The sequence below is a fragment of the Pteropus medius genome, unplaced genomic scaffold (genome assembly GCF_902729225.1).
Source record: "Pteropus medius unplaced genomic scaffold, Ma_sr-lr_union100, whole genome shotgun sequence".
In the NCBI taxonomy this organism is placed as follows: Eukaryota; Metazoa; Chordata; class Mammalia; order Chiroptera; family Pteropodidae; genus Pteropus; species Pteropus medius.
The window spans coordinates 16,465,929-16,477,411 of record NW_024354503.1 but is presented as its reverse complement, the minus strand read 5'-3'; the positions used below and the strand labels follow the sequence as shown (position 1 = coordinate 16,477,411).

General features: G+C 42.8%; 1 pseudogene; it reads left to right on the top strand.

Moving 5' to 3' along the window:
• The first annotated feature begins 598 nt into the window (after positions 1-598).
• On the top strand, positions 599-1,236 carry LOC120596285 (40S ribosomal protein S8-like; annotated as a pseudogene).
• The last annotated feature ends 10,247 nt before the right edge of the window (positions 1,237-11,483 follow it).

Below are 11,483 nucleotides of genomic sequence, written 5' to 3'. Positions count from 1 at the left end.
CACTGGCATCATCTCTGCTTAGTGAAGCCTACCTGTTCTTAAACACACCACCACCCTATAGCCCTCCCAGATTCCCACATCCTGGCGTTTCCTCCCCAAACTATCAGGACATACTTCCTAAAGAGCTCAGTCCTACTCTGCCCCAGGTTATGGTTATGCCTGTCCATCCCCCAATCTTCTCCATAGAGCTGGAACTTCTTGAGAGTAGGGGCTCAATATTGGTGCTCAATGGATGCTTATTGAATGAATGAATGAATGAATGAATGAATGAATGGTTACAGAATATTCCAGATACTCTACTAATGTTCTGATAGATCTACAAGGATTGGTTTTAGGGAGTCTTGAACTGAGGCCTCTAAGACAGCAAACACACCTCCTTTAACCCTTTGGATTAAAAAGGGCTTCAGCTCACTGAAGAGCCACCTCTACCTTGCTGAGAGTTCATTATTATCAGGGAGCCGACCTGGGAGGCAACAAGGGCAAAAGGTCTTTCCCTTTGTCTGTGCTGTAATACAAAGGGAATATGGTATGGCGTGAAGATTAAATGATGCCATGTTTTAAAAAGGCTAGTAGAGCTCTTTCCAGCCAGTGCCAAGCCATGGGCATCTCTTGGGACAACTGGAACAAGGGCTGCAAGACCTGGGGCAAGAGAAAGATCTACCACGAGAAGCAAAAATATGATCTGGGGTGCCCCGCTGCCAACACTACGGTCGCACACACACACACACACACACACACACACACACACCACGTACTCACAGTTTGTGTGCGAGGAGGCAATAGGGAGTATCGTGCCTCGAGGCTGGACCTGGAAAACTTCTCCTGGGGCTCTGAGTGTTGTGCACGCAAAACAAGGATCATCAATGTTGTCAAGGAACTGGTCCGCACCAAGACCCCAGGCAAGCTCTGCACCATGCTCATCTACAGCACATAATACCAACAGTCGTAGGAGTCCCACTCTGCACTGGCTCCGGGCCACAAGACGGGGGCCAAGCTGACTCCTGAGGCAGAAGAGATTTTAAACAAAAAACAAGCACAGAAAATTCAGAAGAAATATGATGAAAGGAAAAAGGATGCCGAAATCATCAGTCTTCTAGAAGAGAGTTCCAACAGAGCAAGCTTCTTGAATTCATCACTTCACGACCAGGCCAGTATGGCCAAGCAGATGGTGGAGTGCTAGAGGGCAAGGAGCTGGAGTTCTATATGAAGAAAATCAAGGCCCTAAAAGGCAAATAAGTCCTTCTCCCTCCTATCTTAGCTCATGTAACAAAGGCATTTATTGTTCTAAAAAAGAAAAAAAAAAAAAAAAAGCCTAGCAAAGTACCTGATGAGAAGTTCGCCCTCAAGAAATGGCAGAATCAGCATTAATGTTTGTTTGTTTTAATTGCTGGGAAGAATTGAGTTTGCAGGGAAAGAGGGCTAGAAGCTGATTCACTGCAGTTAGTAAATAGTAATATCTGCTTGAGGACTATTTCTACTTCCAGCCCCAGTACATATATTAGTCTCCTATTGCTGCTGTAACAAATTACCACACGTCAGCACCTTCAAACAATGCAAATGTATTATCTTACAGTTCTGTAATCAGAGGTCCAACACAGATCTCATGGGGCTGGCAGGGATACGGGTCTTTCAAGGTGTTGGCAGGGATACGGGTCTTTCTGGGGCCTACGGCCCCCTCCCTTCATCCCAAAGCTAGCAATGGTAAATGGAGTCTTTATGCTGCCATCTCTCCAACATTCTTCTTTCATCATATTGTACCTTCTCTCTGTACTTTCAACCAGGAAAGTTTCTCCACTTGGAAGGATTTATGTGTTGAGATTGGCCCACCTAGATAATCCAGAGTAATCTTCGCATCTCAAGGTCCATACTCATTATCACATCTTCAAAGTCTCTTTTGCCATGTAAGGTAAGATATGCATAAATTCCTGGAACATCATTGGGGAGGGGTCATTTTTCTGCCTTACACAGTTTACTATCTTACAAGTTGTCCTAAGTATGTTTGCTGTGTAAGCACTGCCCAGGCTCCTCTTCAGAGTGTCTCCCCATCATCATCATCATCATCATCATCATCATCATAGCAAATCATTGGGTAGAATTTACCACATGCCAGGCACTGTTTAAGGGCATGATATTTCTTATTCAGCCTTCACAAAAACCTTATGAGGCTCCTCAGTCTTTAAGTGTGGGCTGTGCATAGTGACTTCCTTCTGAAGAACATAGTCAGGAAGGAGTGGGTAACTTCACAATAGAGAAACCTGACAAATACCACCTCAGCCAAGTGATCAAAATCAACATCAACAGTCATAAATCATGTTGATAGAATGTACTATTGATGGACTAGAATGAGGGTGCTTGGCCCCCGTGATCTTCCTCCCCAAAATCCATAACCCCAGTCCAAACCTGAGAGAAACATCAGACAAATCCCAATAAAGGGGCACTCTACCATATACCTGAGCTTGTATCAGTATTGGTTCGTTAATTGTAACAAACATTAATAATAAGAAAAGCTGGCTGTGACATATATGGGAACTCTGTACTATCTTCTCCATTTTTCTGTAACTCTAAAACGTTCCTAAAATACAAAGTCTATTATAAAAATAAATAAAATAATGAATAATTTAATAAAATTCTACAAGATAAGTGCTACTATTACCCCCCATTTTACAGATAAGGAAACAAGGTACAGAGAGGTAACTCGTCCTGTAAATAGTGGAGCCAGAACTTGAATGCAGGATTCTGGCTCCAAAGTTGGCACTCTTCACCACATGTTTTTTTTCTTCTCTAGGGCTGTCTGATCTTATCATTAGCCCGGAAGTTCCTCTGAGGTTAGGGTCTGTCTCTGCCCTCATACTAGGGGCAGGATTGTGCCTCTTCTCTTGAGGGCAGAGATTATATTTTCTGCCAGACTGGGCACCATCTCCTGGCCACTGGGATGTCCAGTGTAAAGATACCTCCTGAGTTTGGGGCATGTACGAATGCTTTTCAACCAGGAGTGCTTTTGCCTCCCCCCTCCCCCTCACCACCACCCATGGGACACTTCTGGAGACATTTTTGGTTGTCACAAGTCAGGGACTGCTACTAGTATCTAGTGGGTGGAGACCAAAGATGCTGCTACACATCCTAGGCAGCCCCAGAAAGTCCCTCAAAACAAAGAATTATCCGGCTCCAAAATGTCTCTAGTGCCAAGGTTGAGAAACCCTAGGATAAACCCTATTACTAACTCTCCCATTTTGTGTCATAAGGACACATTAAAAACGTGCAGCAATTTTTGGTTTGGGGTTTATTGTCACCATAAGTATAGCAGACTCTGTGGTGGAGGGATCCACCCTTGGAAACAGAGGAGGGAGTGACTAGCCTACGACCTCGATGCTGTCTCTTCCAGCCCTGCCTCAGTTGCCTAGACTACCTGACCTCGATCATGGCCCTTTTGGCAGAGCCTTCAGGATGCTCCGTTTCCTGGGGCAGAAGGAAGTTACCAACCCTGAGGAGGTCACGACTGAGTCAGCCCTTCTTGGGCTCAGCTTCATGAGCACATGGAGACATGAAAGAGACATCCACATCACGGCTCCTGGCTTGCCGGGAGCAACCAGACCGGGAGGCGTGGCAGGGAGCGGGCAGCTGCCGACTCAGCCCTGTCTTTGCCCAAATCCATCCTGAAGCTTGCCAGATGGGCGTGTCATGACAACTGGGTCTCTTTCGGCAAGTAATGACTTTCTGGACCTTGGTTTCTTTGTATGTTAAAAGCGGAGAACACTCACCCTCTTTATTTGTGGAAGGACAAAGCAGTCAGGCAGAATATTTTTATTGAGCGCTGACTCAGGCCTGGGTTCCAGGTGCGGGAGAAAGTGTGGTGGACAAATAGCACCCTGTCCTCTGATGAGGGGAGACAGAAAATACACTGGTAAACAGTGATTCTATTTCTAGTGGGGATCTGAGGTAGCTACTGTGGCATGCTGGTTCTCTGCCTGTTGGCTCTCAGCTTCATTCCCTCCCTGTGTGTTCTGCAGGTGCTGGAAGTCTGAAAACTACATTTCCCAAACTGCAATTCGGTTTTTGCCAATGAGAGGACCCAGTGAGAGATGGGAAGGCGCGAGGGAGGGAGAAGGGGCATTATTGGCTTCTGCAGGTGACTTCTGAAGTGGCAGCAGCAGTGGCAGACACGTGGGGTAGGTGCTTTTGCAGCATCAGTAGGCATGCAGGCTCCGTGGTGCTGCTGACACCTGTTCCAGCTGCCCAATGCCAAGTGTGGGCTTGTGGATTCCAGCCCAGGAATGGCAGCAGCTTTGTAGACTCTGGGCATCGCCTCCTCCCTTCGAAGACATTTATAACCAATTTCTTGTATTAAACTTAAACCCTTTCTACTTGAAGCACCTGTAAAGGTCTCTGTTTTCCTGAGAGGATACTAATTGATACAGATGGCAATAAATGAGGTGATAAATGTAAAAATGCTTTGCTTCTTATTACTATAAGGCCCAAAGCAGAAAGGAAACCCTGAACCCAAATTCTCAGTGACCTTTCCCCTTAGTGGGAATCTGATATCATCCCACACATCAGCTTAACTGCTTTAGGCCAGACCAATGGGAATCCATGGTCATCTGGGAACCAGGTTACCCACACACACACACATTGGCCAATGCACCCCTTCAATTCCACCACTTCCTTCATCACCTGATTTATTCTCTCCACTTTCCGATTATCTGATCCAATCCCACTCTCTGTGCTTTCCATCTATTTTGCTTTGTTTGTTCTCCTCAGCAATGCCAGATTGCCCTCAAAAACCTATAGACTTAGAAAATAAAGTAATCTGGTTTGCCAATACAAACTTAAAAATAAAAACCCTACAGACTCAGAACAGGGCCACAGAGGTGCATAAAATTCTCTCTCTCCACCTCCAAATGCCACTCCATGCAGATGCCTAAAATTCCACCCCTGGAATTTCAGGTTAAGGCAAATAATCTTAAACGACACTTTCTGAGAGTCCACGAGTCTCCTAAACTTGTATTGGAAAAGCTGTGTTTATTTGAGGGGGAGTTTTTGGTGAAAATGACCCATCAGATTGTCAAAGAAATATAAGATCCAGGAAAAGCTATAACCAGTAGGTTCAAGCAAGACTATCTGTCAATCACATTTATTCCTTCTGGAAGAGCAGTACATCATTGTCTTTGTCTCCAAGGTAGGGTTAAGAAAGAAACACCTATTTAAATATACTTCATTCATATTTACTTTTCATCTCAACTTTTCACTTTTTTTACTCTGATGTACATTTATTATGTACATTATATGTATATATACATGTACATCATTATGTACATTAACACAATAGCATAAGTATATAATTTATAAGTAAATAGACATATATTGTGATTGATGTTCAATTTTTAAAAATTGATACAAGTGCCCTATCAAAATAGTTTTGGAGGAAGGACTTGAACAGATATTTGTACACTCGTGATCATTACAGCATTATTTATAGTTGCCAAAAGGTAGAAACAACCCGAGTATCCATCAACATGTAAATGTGTTTTTAAAATGTGGTATATCCATATAATAAAATATTATTCAACCATAAAAAGGAATGAAGTTCTGATACCTGCTACAACATGGATGAGACTTGAAAACATTACACTAAGTAAAATAAGCCAGGTACGAAAGGACAAATACTGTATTCCACTTACAGTATATGAAATACCTATGAAATAAGCAAATTCGTAGAGACAGAGAGTAGGTTCGAGATTATCAGAAGCTAAGGAGAGGGAAGAATGGGGAATGTTATGGGTTGAATTATGTCCTCCCAAAAAGATATACTCAAGTCCTAACCCTCAGGACCTCAGAATGTGATGTTAATGTTAGAAAGAACTGTGCAGATTTAACCAGGTTAAGTCGAGGTCATTTAGAATTGGCCTTATCCAATATGACTGGTGTCCTAAAAAGGGAAATTTGAACACAGAGACAGACACACACAGAGGGAAGACAATGTGAAGATGCAGGGAGAAGCTGGCCATATGACTGCAGTGATGGATCTACCAGCCAAGGAACTCCAAGGATTGCCAGCAAACACCAGAGGCTAGAAGAGGCAAGGAAGGATTCTCCCCTAGAGCTGTCAGTGAGAACATGGCAGCTGCTCACCCCTCGATTTTGTACTCCTAGCCTCCAGAACCATGAGACAATAAATTGCTATTATTTTAAGCCACCTAATTTTTGATACTTTGTCATGGCCACCCTAGAAAATTAATATAGGGAGTTATTGCTTAATAGTTATTGAATTTCTGTTTGGAGTGATGACAAAGTTTTGGAAATAGATAGTGGTGATGGTTGCACAACATTTTGAATGTAATTAATGCCACTGAGTTGTATACTTAAAAATAGTTTAAATGGGAGATTTTGTTATATGTACTTTACTACAATCTAAAACAAAACAAAAAAAACATTGAATTATATACTTTAAATGGGTAAATTGTATTGTCTGTAAATTATATCTTGATAAAGCCATTAAAAATTAGTTTGTGCATGGAGAGGCAAAAGACCCAGATAGCCAACACAATATTGAAGAAGAACAAAGTTGGAGGACTGATGCTACTCAACTTCAAGACTTACTGTAAAGCTACAGTAATCAAGACAATGTGGTATTGGCGAAAGAACAGACAAATAGATAAATGGAACAGAATAGAAAGCCCAGAAATAGACCCACATAAATATAGTCAACTGCTCTATGACAAAGGAGCAAAGGCAATAAATACAATGGAGCAAAGATAGTCTTTTCAGCAAGTGGTACTGAAACAACTGGACATCCACATGCAAACGAACAAACAAACAAACAAACAAAAAGAATCTAGACACAGATCTTACACTTTTCACAAAAATTAACTCAAAATGAACCATAGACTTAAATGAAAACACAAAACTAAAAAATTCCTAGAAGATAACATTGGAGAAAGCTAAGTGACCTTGGGTTTGGCAATGACTTTTTAAAATACAACATCAAAGAATCCATGAAAGAAATAATAAACTAGACTTTGTTAAAATTAAAAACTTCTGCTCTGTAAAAGACACTTTCAAGAGAATGAGAAGAAAAATTGCAAACTGGGAGAAAATATTTGCAAAAGACATATGCGATGAAGGGCTGTTATCTAAAATATACAAAAAAAAAAAACACTTAAAACTCAACAATAAGAAAGTGAATCACTCAACTAGAAAATGGGCAAAAGACCTCACTGAAGAAGACATACAGACCGCATACAAGCATATAAAAAAATGCTCCTGTCTTAGGTCATCAGGGAAATGCAAGTTAAAACAACAGTGAGACACCATTACACGCCTATTAAAATGGTCTAAATCTGGAACACTGACAACATCAAATGCTGGTGAGGATGTGGAGCAATAGGAACTCTCATTCTTTGCTGGTAGGAATGCAAAATGGTACAGCCTCTTTGGAAGACAGTTTGGTGGCTTCTTACAAAATTAAACCTACTCTCACCATACAATCTAGCGATCACACTCCTTGGTATTTACTCAAATGAGCTGAAAACTTATGTCCACACAAAAAACCTGCACATAAATGTTTATGCAGCTTTATTCATAATTGCCAAAACTTGGAAGCAACTAAGTTGTCTTTAGTAGGAAAATGGATAAATACTGTTGTACATGCAAACAATGGAATATTATTCAATGCTAAAAAGAAATGAGCCACCAAGCCATGAAAAGACATGGAGGAACATTAAATACATATCACTAAGTGAAAGAAACCAATCTGAAAAGTCTACATGGTATGATTCCAGCTATGCGACATTCTGAAAAAGGCAAAACTATGGAGACAGTAAAAAGATCAGTGGTTGCCAAGGGTTAGCAGGGAGAGACAAATAGGTGAAGCGCAGAGGATTTTTAGGGCAGTGAAACTACTTTGTATGACGTTATAATGTTATTAAACATTTGTCAAAACTCACAGAATGCACACCACCAAGAGTAAACCCTAATGTAAACTATGGACTTTGGGTGGTAATAATGTGACAATGTAAATTCATCGATTGTAACAAATGTAGCCCCCTGGTGTGGAATGTTGATAGTGGGGAGGCTGTGCCTTTGTGCAAGCAAGGGGTATAGGGAAAATCTTTGTACTTTCCACTTAATTTTGCTATAAACCTAAAACTGTTCTAAAAAATAAAATCTATTTTTTTTAAATGCAAATGCTGGCACTGTCCAGAAATTTTTAATAGATTTATTTATAATTGTTTTAAAGTTGAACTACTAAAATAAAAGTTTGGAAGCCTCTGCATGAGGACATGTATGCATGATTAATAGCTCAGATTTCATTAACTTATGATGGAGATGAAGGGGAAAAGACCTCAACTGAGAGTAGAGAATCCCTGAGGACCTGACCCCCCTCCCCCAACCAAGGAAGATGGTGTTAAAGGGGATGATGTGGAAGGCTGTGGGGCTTAAGCAAATCGCTTAACCTCCCTATTTCTCCTCTGTGACATAGGGAAAATAAGTATTTAATATTAATTGATATTTAATACCGTGAATATTAAACTGGTATATTTGTGTAAAGTGTTTCTACTGCATAGTAAGCAGTGTCTAAGGGTTTGTACATAAAATTCACAATAATAGACATTCCCTCTGATGCTTCCTTGCTGCTGAATGGGCATGGTGGAGGGAAGTATAGGGCAAGAGTTAACATTTACTGAGAGCTGATGATGCTATACCAGCTGCTCGCTCAGTTCTCCCCCGAGTTGAGAGATAGGAACTATTATCCCAGGTTTACACAGGAGAACTGGAAGCTCGGAGCATTCAAATGATTTGTCCAGAAATCACATAGCTAGGTAGAAGTGAGTGAGCCAGGATGAAAAATGAGTCTCCATGACACCAAACCAAACTCCACTCTTTCTACTATCCTCTGCCAAGTTCCTGGTACTCCAGTTACCAATGAGACAGAGGAGGGATGCACAGGGCCATGTCTCCAACTTGGGCAGATAGGAATATCACAGTTCTCTACATGGGCTAAAGGCCATATCAGGAATTAGAATGCGCACTACACTTGGCCTCGGAAAATGTGGTATAAGTCCCAGGACCACCTACTACTAGTAGCGCAGCCATGGGCAAGTCCTTCACCTCACTGTGACTCAGTTTCCTTGCCTTTAAAATGGAAATAATAACTCTCTGGACTGGGTGTGTATTAAAGGAAGCAACAAATCTAGAAATATCTAGCAAGGGTCTGACATACGGAGCATACCCAACTGACAGACAGTTGCTGAATGGGACACAGCACTGTTACCTCCCATCACAAGGACTAGAAGAGAGGGCTAGAATGAGGCCTGGGACCCAGAGCTCCCTTCATCCCACTGCATGCCATTTCCTTCAGGAAGGGGGCGGATTGGAGTCCCATTCGTCACCCAGTGCCCATCAGGAAGGGAACCTGGAGATCTCAGTCCCTACCCAGCAGCCTCTCCTCACTACATACAAACACACTCCCCTCTGCACAGCCCTCTACAGGGAGGTTGCGCCACAGTGTGCTGTCAGCCATTCTCCAGGGCAAGGCGGAGACCACAGCTGTGGTCCAGCTGTGGAACCCAGCCCAGCCGCCGACTGGCCCTGTGCCAGAGACAGGAAGCCAGGAAGAGCTGTGCATGCCTGCTGGACGCCAGACGGGTTGGACGCCAGGGGCTGAAGCAGTGCCAGGCCTGGTGAGTGCATCGTGTGGAAAGGACTGTATAGGAGAGCTATGCAGGATCACTGTCACCCTTGGTTGCCTGGAGGGCTCTTGGGATCGGGAGATGAGGATGAGCCCAGGAGACAGGAAAGAGCACTGAGTTGGTAGTCTGGAAACCTGGGATTTAGTAAAATATTGCCACTATCTCACTTACATTAGCCCCTTCCCCTCTCTGGCCTTCTGTCTTCCGTCATCTGTGAAGCAAAATATTTATTGATCTCTCTGTGGCAGACATACGCCATAGGGCGTATACTAGCAGGCAAGACAAAGCCCACTTCCCCCTGGAGCTTTCATTCTACCAATAAATAAGCAAATATGTAATAGAAAAAGTAGTCAAAGGGTCTATGAAGAAAAATCGAGTTGTGTGAAGAGACAGAGAGTGAGGGGTCTGTGATGGCCTCTCTGAGAAGGGGACATAAACAGAGGAAATAAGAAAATGAGAAGGGGGTCATGTGAATATCTAGGGGAAGCACATTCTGGGCAGGGGAAGAGCAAGTGCAAAGGCCCTGAGACAAGCACATGAGGCAAACTGAAAAACAAATTCAGGAAGCAGCAGCGCTGGAAGGGAATGAATAAGGGAGATGAAGGCCAAAGCAGGTAGAGCCCAGCTCAGGGAGCTTGAAGGCCATTGTAAGGATGTTTCATTTTACTCTGATCAGTGGGCCCCAGGGAAGCTAAGCTGGGCCTGGGTCAAGCCTACCTAATGTTGTGCGTGTTTGTGGTAGGGGGCAACTTCAGCCTCTGCTCATTTACCCTTGGGTCCTAGCCAGGTCCTTCAGGAAGAGGCAGTAATTGGCCAGGGACTAGGGTGAGATTTATAAGGCTTAGAGTGAGTAAGGTACTTGGCTCAGGTGCAAAACTTAAAGGGGTATCAAAATACTCAGTAATCAAGATAAATAATATTTTCCTGCAATATATGTAAAAATCAAAATCGATACCAAACAAATCCATGATGAACAAAATGCCAGCATTTTGAGTAAAGACAGGATCTAACCCTGAACTTGCAGATTCTAGATCACTTACTTCACCTTAATCCCAGCCCCGGTCCAAATAAAATAGGTTCCAATAAAAAATAGACTGGCAGGTCTGTAATTTACTGATTTGGTTTTTTAAAATATTGGACCACATCGTTATTTATCTTGGTACCCTCCTAAATTTTGTAGCCCAGGCGAGTGCCCCATCTTCCTCATCCTAGTCCTGGTCCTAGATAACAATGAAATGATTGGGTTCCACATGGAAGACCCCAATGTTCATCCCTCCTAAGGCTCAGAGAGGTGAAGGAACTTCCCCAAGGAAATTCATGGGTAGTGCTGCTGGGATCTGAACTGGAGACTCATGCCAAGGCCCATCACCTGGCCATCACACCCTATCATGCTCTGTGGTGGAATGTTGATTGTCATGGGTGTTGATTTTTTAAAACTTTTATTCAAGTGTAATCGTCACACCAAAAAAAAACACATGTAGTTTAAACGTTCAGCTTGCTGAATTTTCACAAACTGAGCACACTTGTATAACCAGCATGTGGGATTAAATTTAAAGCATATTTTACATTTCCAACAAACCAGACATATTAGTTAGTACTGGGCCAGATTCAGAGGACTTTTTTGAGCTCAGCAGGAGACTTTGGACAGTAAAGCTTGGGAACTGGGCTGATCCAGAGTTTGGGGGCCCTGGATAGAGACTGAGAAACGGGCAGGGGTGTAGCGCTAAATGCTGTGGTTGAAGGGGTGCTGCATGCAAGAGAGGACAGAGAGAGGCGGTGGGGGCTACCTTGGAGACA